General features: G+C 47.7%; 15 non-coding genes across 15 annotated transcripts; all 15 read right to left on the bottom strand.

Annotated features, from left to right (window-relative positions):
• Nucleotides 1-641: 641 nt before the first annotated feature.
• LOC142714096 (U2 spliceosomal RNA) lies at nt 642-832 on the bottom strand. Its single transcript, XR_012870304.1, has one exon. It is a non-coding gene; the product is annotated as a U2 spliceosomal RNA (small nuclear RNA).
• Nucleotides 833-2,112: 1,280 nt separating this feature from the next.
• Nucleotides 2,113-2,303, bottom strand: LOC142714129 (U2 spliceosomal RNA). The gene has a single exon (XR_012870334.1). It is a non-coding gene; the product is annotated as a U2 spliceosomal RNA (small nuclear RNA).
• A 1,289-nt stretch (nt 2,304-3,592) lies between these two features.
• Nucleotides 3,593-3,783, bottom strand: LOC142714095 (U2 spliceosomal RNA). The gene has a single exon (XR_012870303.1). It is a non-coding gene; the product is annotated as a U2 spliceosomal RNA (small nuclear RNA).
• Nucleotides 3,784-5,064: 1,281 nt separating this feature from the next.
• Nucleotides 5,065-5,255, bottom strand: LOC142714094 (U2 spliceosomal RNA). The gene has a single exon (XR_012870302.1). It is a non-coding gene; the product is annotated as a U2 spliceosomal RNA (small nuclear RNA).
• Nucleotides 5,256-6,547: 1,292 nt separating this feature from the next.
• On the bottom strand, nt 6,548-6,738 carry LOC142714093 (U2 spliceosomal RNA). The gene has a single exon (XR_012870301.1). It is a non-coding gene; the product is annotated as a U2 spliceosomal RNA (small nuclear RNA).
• A 1,296-nt stretch (nt 6,739-8,034) lies between these two features.
• LOC142714092 (U2 spliceosomal RNA) lies at nt 8,035-8,225 on the bottom strand. Its single transcript, XR_012870300.1, has one exon. It is a non-coding gene; the product is annotated as a U2 spliceosomal RNA (small nuclear RNA).
• Nucleotides 8,226-9,520: 1,295 nt separating this feature from the next.
• Nucleotides 9,521-9,711, bottom strand: LOC142714089 (U2 spliceosomal RNA). The gene has a single exon (XR_012870298.1). It is a non-coding gene; the product is annotated as a U2 spliceosomal RNA (small nuclear RNA).
• A 1,291-nt stretch (nt 9,712-11,002) lies between these two features.
• LOC142714088 (U2 spliceosomal RNA) lies at nt 11,003-11,193 on the bottom strand. The gene has a single exon (XR_012870297.1). It is a non-coding gene; the product is annotated as a U2 spliceosomal RNA (small nuclear RNA).
• A 1,280-nt stretch (nt 11,194-12,473) lies between these two features.
• Nucleotides 12,474-12,664, bottom strand: LOC142714087 (U2 spliceosomal RNA). The gene has a single exon (XR_012870296.1). It is a non-coding gene; the product is annotated as a U2 spliceosomal RNA (small nuclear RNA).
• Nucleotides 12,665-13,949: 1,285 nt separating this feature from the next.
• Nucleotides 13,950-14,140, bottom strand: LOC142714086 (U2 spliceosomal RNA). Its single transcript, XR_012870295.1, has one exon. It is a non-coding gene; the product is annotated as a U2 spliceosomal RNA (small nuclear RNA).
• Nucleotides 14,141-15,440: 1,300 nt separating this feature from the next.
• On the bottom strand, nt 15,441-15,631 carry LOC142714085 (U2 spliceosomal RNA). Its single transcript, XR_012870294.1, has one exon. It is a non-coding gene; the product is annotated as a U2 spliceosomal RNA (small nuclear RNA).
• Nucleotides 15,632-16,911: 1,280 nt separating this feature from the next.
• On the bottom strand, nt 16,912-17,102 carry LOC142714179 (U2 spliceosomal RNA). The gene has a single exon (XR_012870379.1). It is a non-coding gene; the product is annotated as a U2 spliceosomal RNA (small nuclear RNA).
• Nucleotides 17,103-18,394: 1,292 nt separating this feature from the next.
• LOC142714149 (U2 spliceosomal RNA) lies at nt 18,395-18,585 on the bottom strand. The gene has a single exon (XR_012870352.1). It is a non-coding gene; the product is annotated as a U2 spliceosomal RNA (small nuclear RNA).
• A 1,292-nt stretch (nt 18,586-19,877) lies between these two features.
• LOC142714177 (U2 spliceosomal RNA) lies at nt 19,878-20,068 on the bottom strand. Its single transcript, XR_012870378.1, has one exon. It is a non-coding gene; the product is annotated as a U2 spliceosomal RNA (small nuclear RNA).
• Nucleotides 20,069-21,364: 1,296 nt separating this feature from the next.
• LOC142714176 (U2 spliceosomal RNA) lies at nt 21,365-21,555 on the bottom strand. Its single transcript, XR_012870377.1, has one exon. It is a non-coding gene; the product is annotated as a U2 spliceosomal RNA (small nuclear RNA).
• Nucleotides 21,556-22,307: the final 752 nt, after the last annotated feature.

Raw genomic sequence — 22,307 nt, 5'->3', positions numbered from 1 at the left:
CTTCTCCTTGCTCCTACAACCTCCATCCTTGCACAGTTTGTTATTCTTCTAGGTAACATAGTAACAAATCCAAATTGCTGCTCTCTTTGTAGGCAAGCAAGGCTTTGTTGCAACTGCAATTCTTACTTCTTCTTGAAATGTAGGGACGACAGTACATTCCATCACATACATCTAGTGTACACAGGTAGGTCCATTGTGGCGGGCAGGCGAGCGGGCGGGCTGCTTTATTGGCTGTTTGCTGTTCCCCTACTCCACTCCACTATTTGACTGTTGTGCTGCATCAATCAATCAATCAATCAATCAATCAATCAATCAATCAATCAATCAATCAATCAATCAATCAGTGGCTGGCTCAGGTGCAGCTCTTTAACTTACCTAAAAGGGAGGGCGGAGAGAAGACAAGGAAGGTGAATGAGGTGTTCCAATGTGAAATGCCGGAAACACAGAAACACAGACGACACACAACAAGAGGTGGCAATCTATTCATTAATTGCATTTAATCAATGAGCTCATTATCACTCATGCATTGTCCAACAGGTGTTGAAATAATGGGATTAAAAGGGGAGATCCCTTCAGAAAGACAGAAACAATAGCAAAGACAAAAAACACTTTTGGAATCTGCTTTTAGTCAACACATAAGGAAAGGGTGCACCGGTCCTGGAAATACTGCAATACCAGGTCAATGCGTGGAGTGGACAGAGCAAGCTCTATTTCCATCTCCCTGTTCTAAAAATCCATTTAATATATGGTCCCCAGATAGGGGACGTATCAGATATTAAACTGATAAGAACAGATACTACACTTGATCTTAGCCAAAAGGCCGAGAAGCGATAACCCGAACGGGCCGCGCGTTGCCCGAGCCTGCCCGATACTGCTGTTCAGCCCTTGCAGCGATTCAGCCTACTTCTAGGCAATTCCATGGGGCCCTGCAGGCTCACACACTCACAGCTACACGGGAGGTGAATAAAGGCCGGAGAGGAAGCCAGACAGGATTTGCTTCTTTTGCTTGCACCACAATGCAGTGCTGAAAGAGGAGGAATCTACATAAAAACGCCTTCCTGGCAACGCCCAAATGCCCTGCTGCCATGCAGATAAACACTGGCAGCGGCAGCAAGTGCATGCCCACAGCCACCCCTTGTTCCTTCACACCTTGTATCAGCTGTAATCCAGTCCAGTCCAGTGCTGCCTGCTGAGCAGCACTGACCAACACTGCCTGGGCCCAGGCTTTTATCTCTGAGGCCCCATTATGATGTCAGAAAGCTGGCTCTGGAATCCTGAGGGCTCCACTATGACACGTGCAAAGTTCCGTCTGAACTTTATATAAGACGGTGAGGCTCAGTCAGTCACTCAGTGTTGCCTGAGAGGGCAACACTGCAACAGCCGGCCGCCAGGCTGTCTTTTTTTTGCACAGCTAGTTGCCTCCAGGAGGCCACAAGAGGGAGACAAGGGACTGCAAAATGGAAAATAGGCATCCACCAACTTTACAGACAACTTCTCCTTGCTCCTACAACCTCCATCCTTGCACAGTTTGTTATTCTTCTAGGTAACATAGTAACAAATCCAAATTGCTGCTCTCTTTGTAGGCAAGCAAGGCTTTGTTGCAACTGCAATTCTTACTTCTTCTTGAAATGTAGGGACGACAGTACATTCCATCACATCCATCTAGTGTACACAGGTAGGTCCATTGTGGCGGGCAGGCGAGCGGGCGGGCTGCTTTATTGGCTGTTTGCTGTTCCCCTACTCCACTCCACTATTTGACTGTTGTGCTGCATCAATCAATCAATCAATCAATCAATCAATCAATCAATCAATCAGTGGCTGGCTCAGGTGCAGCTCTTTAACTTACCTAAAAGGGAGGGCGGAGAGAAGACAAGGAAGGTGAATGAGGTGTTCCAATGTGAAATGCCGGAAACACAGAAACACAGACGACACACAACAAGAGGTGGCAATCTATTCATTAATTGCATTTAATCAATGAGCTCATTATCACTCATGCATTGTCCAACAGGTGTTGAAATAATGGGATTAAAAGGGGAGATCCCTTCAGAAAGACAGAAACAATAGCAAAGACAAAAAACACTTTTGGAATCTGCTTTTAGTCAACACATAAGGAAAGGGTGCACCGGTCCTGGAAATACTGCAATACCAGGTCAATGCGTGGAGTGGACAGAGCAAGCTCTATTTCCATCTCCCTGTTCTAAAAATCCATTTAATATATGGTCCCCAGATAGGGGACGTATCAGATATTAAACTGATAAGAACAGATACTACACTTGATCTTAGGCAAAAGGCCGAGAAGCGATAACCCGAACGGGCCGCGCGTTGCCCGAGCCTGCCCGATACTGCTGTTCAGCCCTTGCATCGATTCAGCCTACTTCTAGGCAATTCCATGGGGCCCTGCAGGCTCACACACTCACAGCTACACGGGAGGTGAATAAAGGCCGGAGAGGAAGCCAGACAGGATTTGCTTCTTTTGCTTGCACCACAATGCAGTGCTGAAAGAGGAGGAATCTACATAAAAACGCCTTCCTGGCAACGCCCAAATGCCCTGCTGCCATGCAGATAAACACTGGCAGCGGCAGCAAGTGCATGCCCACAGCCACCCCTTGTTCCTTCACACCTTGTATCAGCTGTAATCCAGTCCAGTCCAGTGCTGCCTGCTGAGCAGCACTGACCAACACTGCCTGGGCCCAGGCTTTTATCTCTGAGGCCCCATTATGATGTCAGAAAGCTGGCTCTGGAATCCTGAGGGCTCCACTATGACACGTGCAAAGTTCCGTCTGAACTTTATATAAGACGGTGAGGCTCAGTCAGTCACTCAGTGTTGCCTGAGAGGGCAACACTGCAACAGCCGGCCGCCAGGCTGTCTTTTTTTTGCACAGCTAGTTGCCTCCAGGAGGCCACAAGAGGGAGACAAGGGACTGCAAAATGGAAAATAGGCATCCACCAACTTTACAGACAACTTCTCCTTGCTCCTACAACCTCCATCCTTGCACAGTTTGTTATTCTTCTAGGTAACATAGTAACAAATCCAAATTGCTGCTCTCTTTGTAGGCAAGCAAGGCTTTGTTGCAACTGCAATTCTTACTTCTTCTTGAAATGTAGGGACGACAGTACATTCCATCACATCCATCTAGTGTACACAGGTAGGTCCATTGTGGCGGGCAGGCGAGCGGGCGGGCTGCTTTATTGGCTGTTTGCTGTTCCCCTACTCCACTCCACTATTTGACTGTTGTGCTGCATCAATCAATCAATCAATCAATCAATCAATCAATCAATCAATCAATCAATCAAGTGGCTGGCTCAGGTGCAGCTCTTTAACTTACCTAAAAGGGAGGGCGGAGAGAAGACAAGGAAGGTGAATGAGGTGTTCCAATGTGAAATGCCGGAAACACAGAAACACAGACGACACACAACAAGAGGTGGCAATCTATTCATTAATTGCATTTAATCAATGAGCTCATTATCACTCATGCATTGTCCAACAGGTGTTGAAATAATGGGATTAAAAGGGGAGATCCCTTCAGAAAGACAGAAACAATAGCAAAGACAAAAAACACTTTTGGAATCTGCTTTTAGTCAACACATAAGGAAAGGGTGCACCGGTCCTGGAAATACTGCAATACCAGGTCAATGCGTGGAGTGGACAGAGCAAGCTCTATTTCCATCTCCCTGTTCTAAAAATCCATTTAATATATGGTCCCCAGATAGGGGACGTATCAGATATTAAACTGATAAGAACAGATACTACACTTGATCTTAGCCAAAAGGCCGAGAAGCGATAACCCGAACGGGCCGCGCGTTGCCCGAGCCTGCCCGATACTGCTGTTCAGCCCTTGCAGCGATTCAGCCTACTTCTAGGCAATTCCATGGGGCCCTGCAGGCTCACACACTCACAGCTACACGGGAGGTGAATAAAGGCCGGAGAGGAAGCCAGACAGGATTTGCTTCTTTTGCTTGCACCACAATGCAGTGCTGAAAGAGGAGGAATCTACATAAAAACGCCTTCCTGGCAACGCCCAAATGCCCTGCTGCCATGCAGATAAACACTGGCAGCGGCAGCAAGTGCATGCCCACAGCCACCCCTTGTTCCTTCACACCTTGTATCAGCTGTAATCCAGTCCAGTCCAGTGCTGCCTGCTGAGCAGCACTGACCAACACTGCCTGGGCCCAGGCTTTTATCTCTGAGGCCCCATTATGATGTCAGAAAGCTGGCTCTGGAATCCTGAGGGCTCCACTATGACACGTGCAAAGTTCCGTCTGAACTTTATATAAGACGGTGAGGCTCAGTCAGTCACTCAGTGTTGCCTGAGAGGGCAACACTGCAACAGCCGGCCGCCAGGCTGTCTTTTTTTTGCACAGCTAGTTGCCTCCAGGAGGCCACAAGAGGGAGACAAGGGACTGCAAAATGGAAAATAGGCATCCACCAACTTTACAGACAACTTCTCCTTGCTCCTACAACCTCCATCCTTGCACAGTTTGTTATTCTTCTAGGTAACATAGTAACAAATCCAAATTGCTGCTCTCTTTGTAGGCAAGCAAGGCTTTGTTGCAACTGCAATTCTTACTTCTTCTTGAAATGTAGGGACGACAGTACATTCCATCACATCCATCTAGTGTACACAGGTAGGTCCATTGTGGCGGGCAGGCGAGCGGGCGGGCTGCTTTATTGGCTGTTTGCTGTTCCCCTACTCCACTCCACTATTTGACTGTTGTGCTGCATCAATCAATCAATCAATCAATCAATCAATCAATCAATCAATCAAGTGGCTGGCTCAGGTGCAGCTCTTTAACTTACCTAAAAGGGAGGGCGGAGAGAAGACAAGGAAGGTGAATGAGGTGTTCCAATGTGAAATGCCGGAAACACAGAAACACAGACGACACACAACAAGAGGTGGCAATCTATTCATTAATTGCATTTAATCAATGAGCTCATTATCACTCATGCATTGTCCAACAGGTGTTGAAATAATGGGATTAAAAGGGGAGATCCCTTCAGAAAGACAGAAACAATAGCAAAGACAAAAAACACTTTTGGAATCTGCTTTTAGTCAACACATAAGGAAAGGGTGCACCGGTCCTGGAAATACTGCAATACCAGGTCAATGCGTGGAGTGGACAGAGCAAGCTCTATTTCCATCTCCCTGTTCTAAAAATCCATTTAATATATGGTCCCCAGATAGGGGACGTATCAGATATTAAACTGATAAGAACAGATACTACACTTGATCTTAGCCAAAAGGCCGAGAAGCGATAACCCGAACGGGCCGCGCGTTGCCCGAGCCTGCCCGATACTGCTGTTCAGCCCTTGCAGCGATTCAGCCTACTTCTAGGCAATTCCATGGGGCCCTGCAGGCTCACACACTCACAGCTACACGGGAGGTGAATAAAGGCCGGAGAGGAAGCCAGACAGGATTTGCTTCTTTTGCTTGCACCACAATGCAGTGCTGAAAGAGGAGGAATCTACATAAAAACGCCTTCCTGGCAACGCCCAAATGCCCTGCTGCCATGCAGATAAACACTGGCAGCGGCAGCAAGTGCATGCCCACAGCCACCCCTTGTTCCTTCACACCTTGTATCAGCTGTAATCCAGTCCAGTCCAGTGCTGCCTGCTGAGCAGCACTGACCAACACTGCCTGGGCCCAGGCTTTTATCTCTGAGGCCCCATTATGATGTCAGAAAGCTGGCTCTGGAATCCTGAGGGCTCCACTATGACACGTGCAAAGTTCCGTCTGAACTTTATATAAGACGGTGAGGCTCAGTCAGTCACTCAGTGTTGCCTGAGAGGGCAACACTGCAACAGCCGGCCGCCAGGCTGTCTTTTTTTTGCACAGCTAGTTGCCTCCAGGAGGCCACAAGAGGGAGACAAGGGACTGCAAAATGGAAAATAGGCATCCACCAACTTTACAGACAACTTCTCCTTGCTCCTACAACCTCCATCCTTGCACAGTTTGTTATTCTTCTAGGTAACATAGTAACAAATCCAAATTGCTGCTCTCTTTGTAGGCAAGCAAGGCTTTGTTGCAACTGCAATTCTTACTTCTTCTTGAAATGTAGGGACGACAGTACATTCCATCACATCCATCTAGTGTACACAGGTAGGTCCATTGTGGCGGGCAGGCGAGCGGGCGGGCTGCTTTATTGGCTGTTTGCTGTTCCCCTACTCCACTCCACTATTTGACTGTTGTGCTGCATCAATCAATCAATCAATCAATCAATCAATCAATCAATCAATCAATCAATCAATCAGTGGCTGGCTCAGGTGCAGCTCTTTAACTTACCTAAAAGGGAGGGCGGAGAGAAGACAAGGAAGGTGAATGAGGTGTTCCAATGTGAAATGCCGGAAACACAGAAACACAGACGACACACAACAAGAGGTGGCAATCTATTCATTAATTGCATTTAATCAATGAGCTCATTATCACTCATGCATTGTCCAACAGGTGTTGAAATAATGGGATTAAAAGGGGAGATCCCTTCAGAAAGACAGAAACAATAGCAAAGACAAAAAACACTTTTGGAATCTGCTTTTAGTCAACACATAAGGAAAGGGTGCACCGGTCCTGGAAATACTGCAATACCAGGTCAATGCGTGGAGTGGACAGAGCAAGCTCTATTTCCATCTCCCTGTTCTAAAAATCCATTTAATATATGGTCCCCAGATAGGGGACGTATCAGATATTAAACTGATAAGAACAGATACTACACTTGATCTTAGCCAAAAGGCCGAGAAGCGATAACCCGAACGGGCCGCGCGTTGCCCGAGCCTGCCCGATACTGCTGTTCAGCCCTTGCAGCGATTCAGCCTACTTCTAGGCAATTCCATGGGGCCCTGCAGGCTCACACACTCACAGCTACACGGGAGGTGAATAAAGGCCGGAGAGGAAGCCAGACAGGATTTGCTTCTTTTGCTTGCACCACAATGCAGTGCTGAAAGAGGAGGAATCTACATAAAAACGCCTTCCTGGCAACGCCCAAATGCCCTGCTGCCATGCAGATAAACACTGGCAGCGGCAGCAAGTGCATGCCCACAGCCACCCCTTGTTCCTTCACACCTTGTATCAGCTGTAATCCAGTCCAGTCCAGTGCTGCCTGCTGAGCAGCACTGACCAACACTGCCTGGGCCCAGGCTTTTATCTCTGAGGCCCCATTATGATGTCAGAAAGCTGGCTCTGGAATCCTGAGGGCTCCACTATGACACGTGCAAAGTTCCGTCTGAACTTTATATAAGACGGTGAGGCTCAGTCAGTCACTCAGTGTTGCCTGAGAGGGCAACACTGCAACAGCCGGCCGCCAGGCTGTCTTTTTTTTGCACAGCTAGTTGCCTCCAGGAGGCCACAAGAGGGAGACAAGGGACTGCAAAATGGAAAATAGGCATCCACCAACTTTACAGACAACTTCTCCTTGCTCCTACAACCTCCATCCTTGCACAGTTTGTTATTCTTCTAGGTAACATAGTAACAAATCCAAATTGCTGCTCTCTTTGTAGGCAAGCAAGGCTTTGTTGCAACTGCAATTCTTACTTCTTCTTGAAATGTAGGGACGACAGTACATTCCATCACATCCATCTAGTGTACACAGGTAGGTCCATTGTGGCGGGCAGGCGAGCGGGCGGGCTGCTTTATTGGCTGTTTGCTGTTCCCCTACTCCACTCCACTATTTGACTGTTGTGCTGCATCAATCAATCAATCAATCAATCAATCAATCAATCAATCAATCAATCAATCAATCAATCAGTGGCTGGCTCAGGTGCAGCTCTTTAACTTACCTAAAAGGGAGGGCGGAGAGAAGACAAGGAAGGTGAATGAGGTGTTCCAATGTGAAATGCCGGAAACACAGAAACACAGACGACACACAACAAGAGGTGGCAATCTATTCATTAATTGCATTTAATCAATGAGCTCATTATCACTCATGCATTGTCCAACAGGTGTTGAAATAATGGGATTAAAAGGGGAGATCCCTTCAGAAAGACAGAAACAATAGCAAAGACAAAAAACACTTTTGGAATCTGCTTTTAGTCAACACATAAGGAAAGGGTGCACCGGTCCTGGAAATACTGCAATACCAGGTCAATGCGTGGAGTGGACAGAGCAAGCTCTATTTCCATCTCCCTGTTCTAAAAATCCATTTAATATATGGTCCCCAGATAGGGGACGTATCAGATATTAAACTGATAAGAACAGATACTACACTTGATCTTAGCCAAAAGGCCGAGAAGCGATAACCCGAACGGGCCGCGCGTTGCCCGAGCCTGCCCGATACTGCTGTTCAGCCCTTGCAGCGATTCAGCCTACTTCTAGGCAATTCCATGGGGCCCTGCAGGCTCACACACTCACAGCTACACGGGAGGTGAATAAAGGCCGGAGAGGAAGCCAGACAGGATTTGCTTCTTTTGCTTGCACCACAATGCAGTGCTGAAAGAGGAGGAATCTACATAAAAACGCCTTCCTGGCAACGCCCAAATGCCCTGCTGCCATGCAGATAAACACTGGCAGCGGCAGCAAGTGCATGCCCACAGCCACCCCTTGTTCCTTCACACCTTGTATCAGCTGTAATCCAGTCCAGTCCAGTGCTGCCTGCTGAGCAGCACTGACCAACACTGCCTGGGCCCAGGCTTTTATCTCTGAGGCCCCATTATGATGTCAGAAAGCTGGCTCTGGAATCCTGAGGGCTCCACTATGACACGTGCAAAGTTCCGTCTGAACTTTATATAAGACGGTGAGGCTCAGTCAGTCACTCAGTGTTGCCTGAGAGGGCAACACTGCAACAGCCGGCCGCCAGGCTGTCTTTTTTTTGCACAGCTAGTTGCCTCCAGGAGGCCACAAGAGGGAGACAAGGGACTGCAAAATGGAAAATAGGCATCCACCAACTTTACAGACAACTTCTCCTTGCTCCTACAACCTCCATCCTTGCACAGTTTGTTATTCTTCTAGGTAACATAGTAACAAATCCAAATTGCTGCTCTCTTTGTAGGCAAGCAAGGCTTTGTTGCAACTGCAATTCTTACTTCTTCTTGAAATGTAGGGACGACAGTACATTCCATCACATCCATCTAGTGTACACAGGTAGGTCCATTGTGGCGGGCAGGCGAGCGGGCGGGCTGCTTTATTGGCTGTGTTTGCTGTTCCCCTACTCCACTCCACTATTTGACTGTTGTGCTGCATCAATCAATCAATTCAATCAATCAATCAATCAATCAATCAATCAATCAATCAATCAGTGGCTGGCTCAGGTGCAGCTCTTTAACTTACCTAAAAGGGAGGGCGGAGAGAAGACAAGGAAGGTGAATGAGGTGTTCCAATGTGAAATGCCGGAAACACAGAAACACAGACGACACACAACAAGAGGTGGCAATCTATTCATTAATTGCATTTAATCAATGAGCTCATTATCACTCATGCATTGTCCAACAGGTGTTGAAATAATGGGATTAAAAGGGGAGATCCCTTCAGAAAGACAGAAACAATAGCAAAGACAAAAAACACTTTTGGAATCTGCTTTTAGTCAACACATAAGGAAAGGGTGCACCGGTCCTGGAAATACTGCAATACCAGGTCAATGCGTGGAGTGGACAGAGCAAGCTCTATTTCCATCTCCCTGTTCTAAAAATCCATTTAATATATGGTCCCCAGATAGGGGACGTATCAGATATTAAACTGATAAGAACAGATACTACACTTGATCTTAGCCAAAAGGCCGAGAAGCGATAACCCGAACGGGCCGCGCGTTGCCCGAGCCTGCCCGATACTGCTGTTCAGCCCTTGCAGCGATTCAGCCTACTTCTAGGCAATTCCATGGGGCCCTGCAGGCTCACACACTCACAGCTACACGGGAGGTGAATAAAGGCCGGAGAGGAAGCCAGACAGGATTTGCTTCTTTTGCTTGCACCACAATGCAGTGCTGAAAGAGGAGGAATCTACATAAAAACGCCTTCCTGGCAACGCCCAAATGCCCTGCTGCCATGCAGATAAACACTGGCAGCGGCAGCAAGTGCATGCCCACAGCCACCCCTTGTTCCTTCACACCTTGTATCAGCTGTAATCCAGTCCAGTCAGTGCTGCCTGCTGAGCAGCACTGACCAACACTGCCTGGGCCCAGGCTTTTATCTCTGAGGCCCCATTATGATGTCAGAAAGCTGGCTCTGGAATCCTGAGGGCTCCACTATGACACGTGCAAAGTTCCGTCTGAACTTTATATAAGACAGGTGAGGCTCAGTCAGTCACTCAGTGTTGCCTGAGAGGGCAACACTGCACAGCCGGCCGCCAGGCTGTCTTTTTTTGCACAAGCTAGTTGCCTCCAGGAGGCCACAAGAGGGAGACAAGGGACTGCAAAATGGAAAATAGGCATCCACCAACTTTACAGACAACTTCTCCTTGCTCCTACAACCTCCATCCTTGCCACAGTTTGTTATTCTTCTAGGTAACATAGTAACAAATCCAAATTGCTGCTCTCTTTGTAGGCAAGCAAGGCTTTGTTGCAACTGCAATTCTTACTTCTTTCTTGAAATGTAGGGACGACAGTACATTCCATCACATCCATCTAGTGTACACAGGTAGGTCCATTGTGGCGGGCAGGCGAGCGGGCGGGCTGCTTTATGCTGTTTGCTGTTCCCCTACTCCACTCCACTATTTGACTGTTGTGCTGCATCAATCAATCAATCAATCAATCAATCAATCAATCAATCAATCAATCAATCAATCAGTGGCTGGCTCAGGTGCAGCTCTTTAACTTACCTAAAAGGGAGGGCGGAGAGAAGACAAGGAAGGTGAATGAGGTGTTCCAATGTGAAATGCCGGAAACACAGAAACACAGACGACACACAACAAGAGGTGGCAATCTATTCATTAATTGCATTTAATCAATGAGCTCATTATCACTCATGCATTGTCCAACAGGTGTTGAAATAATGGGATTAAAAGGGGAGATCCCTTCAGAAAGACAGAAACAATAGCAAAGACAAAAAACACTTTTGGAATCTGCTTTTAGTCAACACATAAGGAAAGGGTGCACCGGTCCTGGAAATACTGCAATACCAGGTCAATGCGTGGAGTGGACAGAGCAAGCTCTATTTCCATCTCCCTGTTCTAAAAATCCATTTAATATATGGTCCCCAGATAGGGGACGTATCAGATATTAAACTGATAAGAACAGATACTACACTTGATCTTAGCCAAAAGGCCGAGAAGCGATAACCCGAACGGGCCGCGCGTTGCCCGAGCCTGCCCGATACTGCTGTTCAGCCCTTGCAGCGATTCAGCCTACTTCTAGGCAATTCCATGGGGCCCTGCAGGCTCACACACTCACAGCTACACGGGAGGTGAATAAAGGCCGGAGAGGAAGCCAGACAGGATTTGCTTCTTTTGCTTGCACCACAATGCAGTGCTGAAAGAGGAGGAATCTACATAAAAACGTCTTCCTGGCAACGCCCAAATGCCCTGCTGCCATGCAGATAAACACTGGCAGCGGCAGCAAGTGCATGCCCACAGCCACCCCTTGTTCCTTCACACCTTGTATCAGCTGTAATCCCAGTCCAGTCCAGTGCTGCCTGCTGAGCAGCACTGACCAACACTGCCTGGGCCCAGGCTTTTATCTCTGAGGCCCCATTATGATGTCAGAAAGCTGGCTCTGGAATCCTGAGGGCTCCACTATGACACGTGCAAGTCCGTCTGAACTTTATATAAGACGGTGAGGCTCAGTCAGTCACTCAGTGTTGCCTGAGAGGGCAACACTGCAACAGCCGGCCGCCAGGCTGTCTTTTTTTTGCACAGCTAGTTGCCTCCAGGAGGCCACAAGAGGAGACAAGGGACTGCAAAATGGAAAATAGGCATCCACCAACTTTACAGACAACTTCTCCTTGCTCCTACAACCTCCATCCTTGCACAGTTTGTTATTCTTCTAGGTAACATAGTAACAAATCCAAATGCTGCTCTCTTTGTAGGCAAGCAAGGCTTTGTTGCAACTGCAATTCTTACTTCTTCTTGAAATGTAGGGACGACAGTACATTCCATCACATCCATCTAGTGTACACAGGTAGGTCCATTGTGGCGGGCAGGCGAGCGGGCGGGCTGCTTTATTGGCTGTTTGCTGTTCCCCTACTCCACTCCCACTATTTGACTGTTGTGCTGCATCAATCAATCAATCAATCAATCAATCAATCAATCAATCAATCAATCAGTGGCTGGCTCAGGTGCAGCTCTTTAACTTACCTAAAAGGGAGGGCGGAGAGAAGACAAGGAAGGTGAATGAGGTGTTCCAATGTGAAATGCCGGAAACACAGAAACACAGACGACACACAACAAGAGGTGGCAATCTATTCATTAATTGCATTTAATCAATGAGCTCATTATCACTCATGCATTGTCCAACAGGTGTTGAAATAATGGATTAAAAGGGGAGATCCCTTCAGAAAGACAGAAACAATAGCAAAGACAAAAACACTTTTGGAATCTGCTTTTAGTCAACACATAAGGAAAGGGTGCACCGGTCCTGGAAATACTGCAATACCAGGTCAATGCGTGGAGTGGACAGAGCAAGCTCTATTTCCATCTCCCTGTTCTAAAAATCCATTTAATATATGGTCCCCAGATAGGGGACGTATCAGATATTAAACTGATAAGAACAGATACTACACTTGATCTTAGCCAAAAGGCCGAGAAGCGATAACCCGAACGGGCCGCGCGTTGCCCGAGCCTGCCCGATACTGCTGTTCAGCCCTTGCAGCGATTCAGCCTACTTCTAGGCAATTCCATGGGGCCCTGCAGGCTCACACACTCACAGCTACACGGGAGGTGAATAAAGGCCGGAGAGGAAGCCAGACAGGATTTGCTTCTTTTGCTTGCACCACAATGCAGTGCTGAAAGAGGAGGAATCTACATAAAAACGCCTTCCTGGCAACGCCCAAATGCCCTGCTGCCATGCAGATAAACACTGGCAGCGGCAGCAAGTGCATGCCCACAGCCACCCCTTGTTCCTTCACACCTTTGTATCAGCTGTAATCCAGTCCAGTCCAGTGCTGCCTGCTGAGCAGCACTGACCAACACTGCCTGGGCCCAGGCTTTTATCTCTGAGGCCCCATTATGATGTCAGAAAGCTGGCTCTGGAATCCTGAGGGCTCCACTATGACACGTGCAAAGTTCCGTCTGAACTTTATATAAGACGGTGAGGCTCAGTCAGTCACTCAGTGTTGCCTGAGAGGGCAACACTGCAACAGCCGGCCGCCAGGCTGTCTTTTTTTTGCACAGCTAGTTGCCTCCAGGAGGCCACAAGAGGGAGACAAGGGACTGCAAAATGGAAAATAGGCATCCACCAACTTTACAGACAACTTCTCCTTGCTCCTACAACCTCCATCCTTGCACAGTTTGTTATTCTTCTAGGTAACATAGTAACAAATCCAAATTGCTGCTCTCTTTGTAGGCAAGCAAGGCTTTGTTGCAACTGCAATTCTTACTTCTTCTTGAAATGTAGGGACGACAGTACATTCCATCACATCCATCTAGTGTACACAGGTAGGTCCATTGTGGCGGGCAGGCGAGCGGGCGGGCTGCTTTATTGGCTGTTTGCTGTTCCCCTACTCCACTCCACTATTTGACTGTTGTGCTGCATCAATCAATCAATCAATCAATCAATCAATCAATCAATCAATCAATCAGTGGCTGGCTCAGGTGCAGCTCTTTAACTTACCTAAAAGGGAGGGCGGAGAGAAGACAAGGAAGGTGAATGAGGTGTTCCAATGTGAAATGCCGGAAACACAGAAACACAGACGACACACAACAAGAGGTGGCAATCTATTCATTAATTGCATTTAATCAATGAGCTCATTATCACTCATGCATTGTCCAACAGGTGTTGAAATAATGGGATTAAAAGGGGAGATCCCTTCAGAAAGACAGAAACAATAGCAAAGACAAAAAACACTTTTGGAATCTGCTTTTAGTCAACACATAAGGAAAGGGTGCACCGGTCCTGGAAATACTGCAATACCAGGTCAATGCGTGGAGTGGACAGAGCAAGCTCTATTTCCATCTCCCTGTTCTAAAAATCCATTTAATATATGGTCCCCAGATAGGGGACGTATCAGATATTAAACTGATAAGAACAGATACTACACTTGATCTTAGCCAAAAGGCCGAGAAGCGATAACCCGAACGGGCCGCGCGTTGCCCGAGCCTGCCCGATACTGCTGTTCAGCCCTTGCAGCGATTCAGCCTACTTCTAGGCAATTCCATGGGGCCCTGCAGGCTCACACACTCACAGCTACACGGGAGGTGAATAAAGGCCGGAGAGGAAGCCAGACAGGATTTGCTTCTTTTGCTTGCACCACAATGCAGTGCTGAAAGAGGAGGAATCTACATAAAAACGCCTTCCTGGCAACGCCCAAATGCCCTGCTGCCATGCAGATAAACACTGGCAGCGGCAGCAAGTGCATGCCCACAGCCACCCCTTGTTCCTTCACACCTTGTATCAGCTGTAATCCAGTCCAGTCCAGTGCTGCCTGCTGAGCAGCACTGACCAACACTGCCTGGGCCCAGGCTTTTATCTCTGAGGCCCCATTATGATGTCAGAAAGCTGGCTCTGGAATCCTGAGGGCTCCACTATGACACGTGCAAAGTTCCGTCTGAACTTTATATAAGACGGTGAGGCTCAGTCAGTCACTCAGTGTTGCCTGAGAGGGCAACACTGCAACAGCCGGCCGCCAGGCTGTCTTTTTTTTGCACAGCTAGTTGCCTCCAGGAGGCCACAAGAGGGAGACAAGGGACTGCAAAATGGAAAATAGGCATCCACCAACTTTACAGACAACTTCTCCTTGCTCCTACAACCTCCATCCTTGCACAGTTTGTTATTCTTCTAGGTAACATAGTAACAAATCCAAATTGCTGCTCTCTTTGTAGGCAAGCAAGGCTTTGTTGCAACTGCAATTCTTACTTCTTCTTGAAATGTAGGGACGACAGTACATTCCATCACATCCATCTAGTGTACACAGGTAGGTCCATTGTGGCGGGCAGGCGAGCGGGCGGGCTGCTTTATTGGCTGTTTGCTGTTCCCCTACTCCACTCCACTATTTGACTGTTGTGCTGCATCAATCAATCAATCAATCAATCAATCAATCAATCAATCAATCAATCAATCAATCAATCAATCAGTGGCTGGCTCAGGTGCAGCTCTTTAACTTACCTAAAAGGGAGGGCGGAGAGAAGACAAGGAAGGTGAATGAGGTGTTCCAATGTGAAATGCCGGAAACACAGAAACACAGACGACACACAACAAGAGGTGGCAATCTATTCATTAATTGCATTTAATCAATGAGCTCATTATCACTCATGCATTGTCCAACAGGTGTTGAAATAATGGGATTAAAAGGGGAGATCCCTTCAGAAAGACAGAAACAATAGCAAAGACAAAAAACACTTTTGGAATCTGCTTTTAGTCAACACATAAGGAAAGGGTGCACCGGTCCTGGAAATACTGCAATACCAGGTCAATGCGTGGAGTGGACAGAGCAAGCTCTATTTCCATCTCCCTGTTCTAAAAATCCATTTAATATATGGTCCCCAGATAGGGGACGTATCAGATATTAAACTGATAAGAACAGATACTACACTTGATCTTAGCCAAAAGGCCGAGAAGCGATAACCCGAACGGGCCGCGCGTTGCCCGAGCCTGCCCGATACTGCTGTTCAGCCCTTGCAGCGATTCAGCCTACTTCTAGGCAATTCCATGGGGCCCTGCAGGCTCACACACTCACAGCTACACGGGAGGTGAATAAAGGCCGGAGAGGAAGCCAGACAGGATTTGCTTCTTTTGCTTGCACCACAATGCAGTGCTGAAAGAGGAGGAATCTACATAAAAACGCCTTCCTGGCAACGCCCAAATGCCCTGCTGCCATGCAGATAAACACTGGCAGCGGCAGCAAGTGCATGCCCACAGCCACCCCTTGTTCCTTCACACCTTGTATCAGCTGTAATCCAGTCCAGTCCAGTGCTGCCTGCTGAGCAGCACTGACCAACACTGCCTGGGCCCAGGCTTTTATCTCTGAGGCCCCATTATGATGTCAGAAAGCTGGCTCTGGAATCCTGAGGGCTCCACTATGACACGTGCAAAGTTCCGTCTGAACTTTATATAAGACGGTGAGGCTCAGTCAGTCACTCAGTGTTGCCTGAGAGGGCAACACTGCAACAGCCGGCCGCCAGGCTGTCTTTTTTTTGCACAGCTAGTTGCCTCCAGGAGGCCACAAGAGGGAGACAAGGGACTGCAAAATGGAAAATAGGCATCCACCAACTTTACAGACAACTTCTCCTTGCTCCTACAACCTCCATCCTTGCACAGTTTGTTATTCTTCTAGGTAACATAGTAACAAATCCAAATTGCTGCTCTCTTTGTAGGCAAGCAAGGCTTTGTTGCAACTGCAATTCTTACTTCTTCTTGAAATGTAGGGACGACAGTACATTCCATCACATCCATCTAGTGTACACAGGTAGGTCCATTGTGGCGGGCAGGCGAGCGGGCGGGCTGCTTTATTGGCTGTTTGCTGTTCCCCTACTCCACTCCACTATTTGACTGTTGTGCTGCATCAATCAATCAATCAATCAATCAATCAATCAATCAATCAATCAGTGGCTGGCTCAGGTGCAGCTCTTTAACTTACCTAAAAGGGAGGGCGGAGAGAAGACAAGGAAGGTGAATGAGGTGTTCCAATGTGAAATGCCGGAAACACAGAAACACAGACGACACACAACAAGAGGTGGCAATCTATTCATTAATTGCATTTAATCAATGAGCTCATTATCACTCATGCATTGTCCAACAGGTGTTGAAATAATGGGATTAAAAGGGGATCTCCCTTCAGAAAGACAGAAACAATAGCAAAGACAAAAAACACTTTTGGAATCTGCTTTTAGTCAACACATAAGGAAAGGGTGCACCGGTCCTGGAAATACTGCAATACCAGGTCAATGCGTGGAGTGGACAGAGCAAGCTCTATTTCCATCTCCCTGTTCTAAAAATCCATTTAATATATGGTCCCCAGATAGGGGACGTATCAGATATTAAACTGATAAGAACAGATACTACACTTGATCTTAGCCAAAAGGCCGAGAAGCGATAACCCGAACGGGCCGCGCGTTGCCCGAGCCTGCCCGATACTGCTGTTCAGCCCTTGCAGCGATTCAGCCTACTTCTAGGCAATTCCATGGGGCCCTGCAGGCTCACACACTCACAGCTACACGGGAGGTGAATAAAGGCCGGAGAGGAAGCCAGACAGGATTTGCTTCTTTTGCTTGCACCACAATGCAGTGCTGAAAGAGGAGGAATCTACATAAAAACGCCTTCCTGGCAACGCCCAAATGCCCTGCTGCCATGCAGATAAACACTGGCAGCGGCAGCAAGTGCATGCCCACAGCCACCCCTTGTTCCTTCACACCTTGTATCAGCTGTAATCCAGTCCAGTCCAGTGCTGCCTGCTGAGCAGCACTGACCAACACTGCCTGGGCCCAGGCTTTTATCTCTGAGGCCCCATTATGATGTCAGAAAGCTGGCTCTGGAATCCTGAGGGTTCCACTATGACACGTGCAAAGTTCCGTCTGAACTTTATATAAGACGGTGAGGCTCAGTCAGTCACTCAGTGTTGCCTGAGAGGGCAACACTGCAACAGCCGGCCGCCAGGCTGTCTTTTTTTTGCACAGCTAGTTGCCTCCAGGAGGCCACAAGAGGGAGACAAGGGACTGCAAAATGGAAAATAGGCATCCACCAACTTTACAGACAACTTCTCCTTGCTCCTACAACCTCCATCCTTGCACAGTTTGTTATTCTTCTAGGTAACATAGTAACAAATCCAAATTGCTGCTCTCTTTGTAGGCAAGCAAGGCTTTGTTGCAACTGCAATTCTTACTTCTTCTTGAAATGTAGGGACGACAGTACATTCCATCACATCCATCTAGTGTACACAGGTAGGTCCATTGTGGCGGGCAGGCGAGCGGGCGGGCTGCTTTATTGGCTGTTTGCTGTTCCCCTACTCCACTCCACTATTTGACTGTTGTGCTGCATCAATCAATCAATCAATCAATCAATCAATCAATCAATCAATCAATCAATCAATCAGTGGCTGGCTCAGGTGCAGCTCTTTAACTTACCTAAAAGGGAGGGCGGAGAGAAGACAAGGAAGGTGAATGAGGTGTTCCAATGTGAAATGCCGGAAACACAGAAACACAGACGACACACAACAAGAGGTGGCAATCTATTCATTAATTGCATTTAATCAATGAGCTCATTATCACTCATGCATTGTCCAACAGGTGTTGAAATAATGGGATTAAAAGGGGAGATCCCTTCAGAAAGACAGAAACAATAGCAAAGACAAAAAACACTTTTGGAATCTGCTTTTAGTCAACACATAAGGAAAGGGTGCACCGGTCCTGGAAATACTGCAATACCAGGTCAATGCGTGGAGTGGACAGAGCAAGCTCTATTTCCATCTCCCTGTTCTAAAAATACATTTAATATATGGTCCCCAGATAGGGGACGTATCAGATATTAAACTGATAAGAACAGATACTACACTTGATCTTAGCCAAAAGGCCGAGAAGCGATAACCCGAACGGGCCGCGCGTTGCCCGAGCCTGCCCGATACTGCTGTTCAGCCCTTGCAGCGATTCAGCCTACTTCTAGGCAATTCCATGGGGCCCTGCAGGCTCACACACTCACAGCTACACGGGAGGTGAATAAAGGCCGGAGAGGAAGCCAGACAGGATTTGCTTCTTTTGCTTGCACCACAATGCAGTGCTGAAAGAGGAGGAATCTACATAAAAACGCCTTCCTGGCAACGCCCAAATGCCCTGCTGCCATGCAGATAAACACTGGCAGCGGCAGCAAGTGCATGCCCACAGCCACCCCTTGTTCCTTCACACCTTGTATCAGCTGTAATCCAGTCCAGTCCAGTGCTGCCTGCTGAGCAGCACTGACCAACACTGCCTGGGCCCAGGCTTTTATCTCTGAGGCCCCATTATGATGTCAGAAAGCTGGCTCTGGAATCCTGAGGGCTCCACTATGACACGTGCAAAGTTCCGTCTGAACTTTATATAAGACGGTGAGGCTCAGTCAGTCACTCAGTGTTGCCTGAGAGGGCAACACTGCAACAGCCGGCCACCAGGCTGTCTTTTTTTTGCACAGCTAGTTGCCTCCAGGAGGCCACAAGAGGGAGACAAGGGACTGCAAAATGGAAAATAGGCATCCACCAACTTTACAGACAACTTCTCCTTGCTCCTACAACCTCCATCCTTGCACAGTTTGTTATTCTTCTAGGTAACATAGTAACAAATCCAAATTGCTGCTCTCTTTGTAGGCAAGCAAGGCTTTGTTGCAACTGCAATTCTTACTTCTTCTTGAAATGTAGGGACGACAGTACATTCCATCACATCCATCTAGTGTACACAGGTAGGTCCATTGTGGCGGGCAGGCGAGCGGGCGGGCTGCTTTATTGGCTGTTTGCTGTTCCCCTACTCCACTCCACTATTTGACTGTTGTGCTGCATCAATCAATCAATCAATCAATCAATCAATCAATCAATCAATCAATCAATCAATCAGTGGCTGGCTCAGGTGCAGCTCTTTAACTTACCTAAAAGGGAGGGCGGAGAGAAGACAAGGAAGGTGAATGAGGTGTTCCAATGTGAAATGCCGGAAACACAGAAACACAGACGACACACAACAAGAGGTGGCAATCTATTCATTAATTGCATTTAATCAATGAGCTCATTATCACTCATGCATTGTCCAACAGGTGTTGAAATAATGGGATTAAAAGGGGAGATCCCTTCAGAAAGACAGAAACAATAGCAAAGACAAAAAACACTTTTGGAATCTGCTTTTAGTCAACACATAAGGAAAGGGTGCACCGGTCCTGGAAATACTGCAATACCAGGTCAATGCGTGGAGTGGACAGAGCAAGCTCTATTTCCATCTCCCTGTTCTAAAAATCCATTTAATATATGGTCCCCAGATAGGGGACGTATCAGATATTAAACTGATAAGAACAGATACTACACTTGATCTTAGCCAAAAGGCCGAGAAGCGATAACCCGAACGGGCCGCGCGTTGCCCGAGCCTGCCCGATACTGCTGTTCAGCCCTTGCAGCGATTCAGCCTACTTCTAGGCAATTCCATGGGGCCCTGCAGGCTCACACACTCACAGCTACACGGGAGGTGAATAAAGGCCGGAGAGGAAGCCAGACAGGATTTGCTTCTTTTGCTTGCACCACAATGCAGTGCTGAAAGAGGAGGAATCTACATAAAAACGCCTTCCTGGCAACGCCCAAATGCCCTGCTGCCATGCAGATAAACACTGGCAGCGGCAGCAAGTGCATGCCCACAGCCACCCCTTGTTCCTTCACACCTTGTATCAGCTGTAATCCAGTCCAGTCCAGTGCTGCCTGCTGAGCAGCACTGACCAACACTGCCTGGGCCCAGGCTTTTATCTCTGAGGCCCCATTATGATGTCAGAAAGCTGGCTCTGGAATCCTGAGGGTTCCACTATGACACGTGCAAAGTTCCGTCTGAACTTTATATAAGACGGTGAGGCTCAGTCAGTCACTCAGTGTTGCCTGAGAGGGCAACACTGCAACAGCCGGCCGCCAGGCTGTCTTTTTTTTGCACAGCTAGTTGCCTCCAGGAGGCCACAAGAGGGAGACAAGGGACTGCAAAATGGAAAATAGGCATCCACCAACTTTACAGACAACTTCTCCTTGCTCCTACAACCTCCATCCTTGCACAGTTTGTTATTCTTCTAGGTAACATAGTAACAAATCCAAATTGCTGCTCTCTTTGTAGGCAAGCAAGGCTTTGTTGCAACTGCAATTCTTACTTCTTCTTGAAATGTAGGGACGACAGTACATTCCATCACATCCATCTAGTGTACACAGGTAGGTCCATTGTGGCGGGCAGGCGAGCGGGCGGGCTGCTTTATTGGCTGTTTGCTGTTCCCCTACTCCACTCCACTATTTGACTGTTGTGCTGCATCAATCAATCAATCAATCAATCAATCAATCAATCAATCAATCAATCAATCAATCAATCAGTGGCTGGCTCAGGTGCAGCTCTTTAACTTACCTAAAAGGGAGGGCGGAGAGAAGACAAGGAAGGTGAATGAGGTGTTCCAATGTGAAATGCCGGAAACACAGAAACACAGACGACACACAACAAGAGGTGGCAATCTATTCATTAATTGCATTTAATCAATGAGCTCATTATCACTCATGCATTGTCCAACAGGTGTTGAAATAATGGGATTAAAAGGGGAGATCCCTTCAGAAAGACAGAAACAATAGCAAAGACAAAAAACACTTTTGGAATCTGCTTTTAGTCAACACATAAGGAAAGGGTGCACCGGTCCTGGAAATACTGCAATACCAGGTCAATGCGTGGAGTGGACAGAGCAAGCTCTATTTCCATCTCCCTGTTCTAAAAATCCATTTAATATATGGTCCCCAGATAGGGGACGTATCAGATATTAAACTGATAAGAACAGATACTACACTTGATCTTAGCCAAAAGGCCGAGAAGCGATAACCCGAACGGGCCGCGCGTTGCCCGAGCCTGCCCGATACTGCTGTTCAGCCCTTGCAGCGATTCAGCCTACTTCTAGGCAATTCCATGGGGCCCTGCAGGCTCACACACTCACAGCTACACGGGAGGTGAATAAAGGCCGGAGAGGAAGCCAGACAGGATTTGCTTCTTTTGCTTGCACCACAATGCAGTGCTGAAAGAGGAGGAATCTACATAAAAACGCCTTCCTGGCAACGCCCAAATGCCCTGCTGCCATGCAGATAAACACTGGCAGCGGCAGCAAGTGCATGCCCACAGCCACCCCTTGTTCCTTCACACCTTGTATCAGCTGTAATCCAGTCCAGTCCAGTGCTGCCTGCTGAGCAGCACTGACCAACACTGCCTGGGCCCAGGCTTTTATCTCTGAGGCCCCATTATGATGTCAGAAAGCTGGCTCTGGAATCCTGAGGGCTCCACTATGACACGTGCAAAGTTCCGTCTGAACTTTATATAAGACGGTGAGGCTCAGTCAGTCACTCAGTGTTGCCTGAGAGGGCAACACTGCAACAGCCGGCCGCCAGGCTGTCTTTTTTTTGCACAGCTAGTTGCCTCCAGGAGGCCACAAGAGGGAGACAAGGGACTGCAAAATGGAAAATAGGCATCCACCAACTTTACAGACAACTTCTCCTTGCTCCTACAACCTCCATCCTTGCACAGTTTGTTATTCTTCTAGGTAACATAGTAACAAATCCAAATTGCTGCTCTCTTTGTAGG

The sequence above is a fragment of the Rhinoderma darwinii genome, unplaced genomic scaffold (assembly GCF_050947455.1).
Source record: "Rhinoderma darwinii isolate aRhiDar2 unplaced genomic scaffold, aRhiDar2.hap1 Scaffold_4402, whole genome shotgun sequence".
NCBI classification, from domain to species: domain Eukaryota; kingdom Metazoa; phylum Chordata; class Amphibia; order Anura; family Rhinodermatidae; genus Rhinoderma; species Rhinoderma darwinii.
This window is presented reverse-complemented; position numbering and strand designations above follow the sequence as displayed.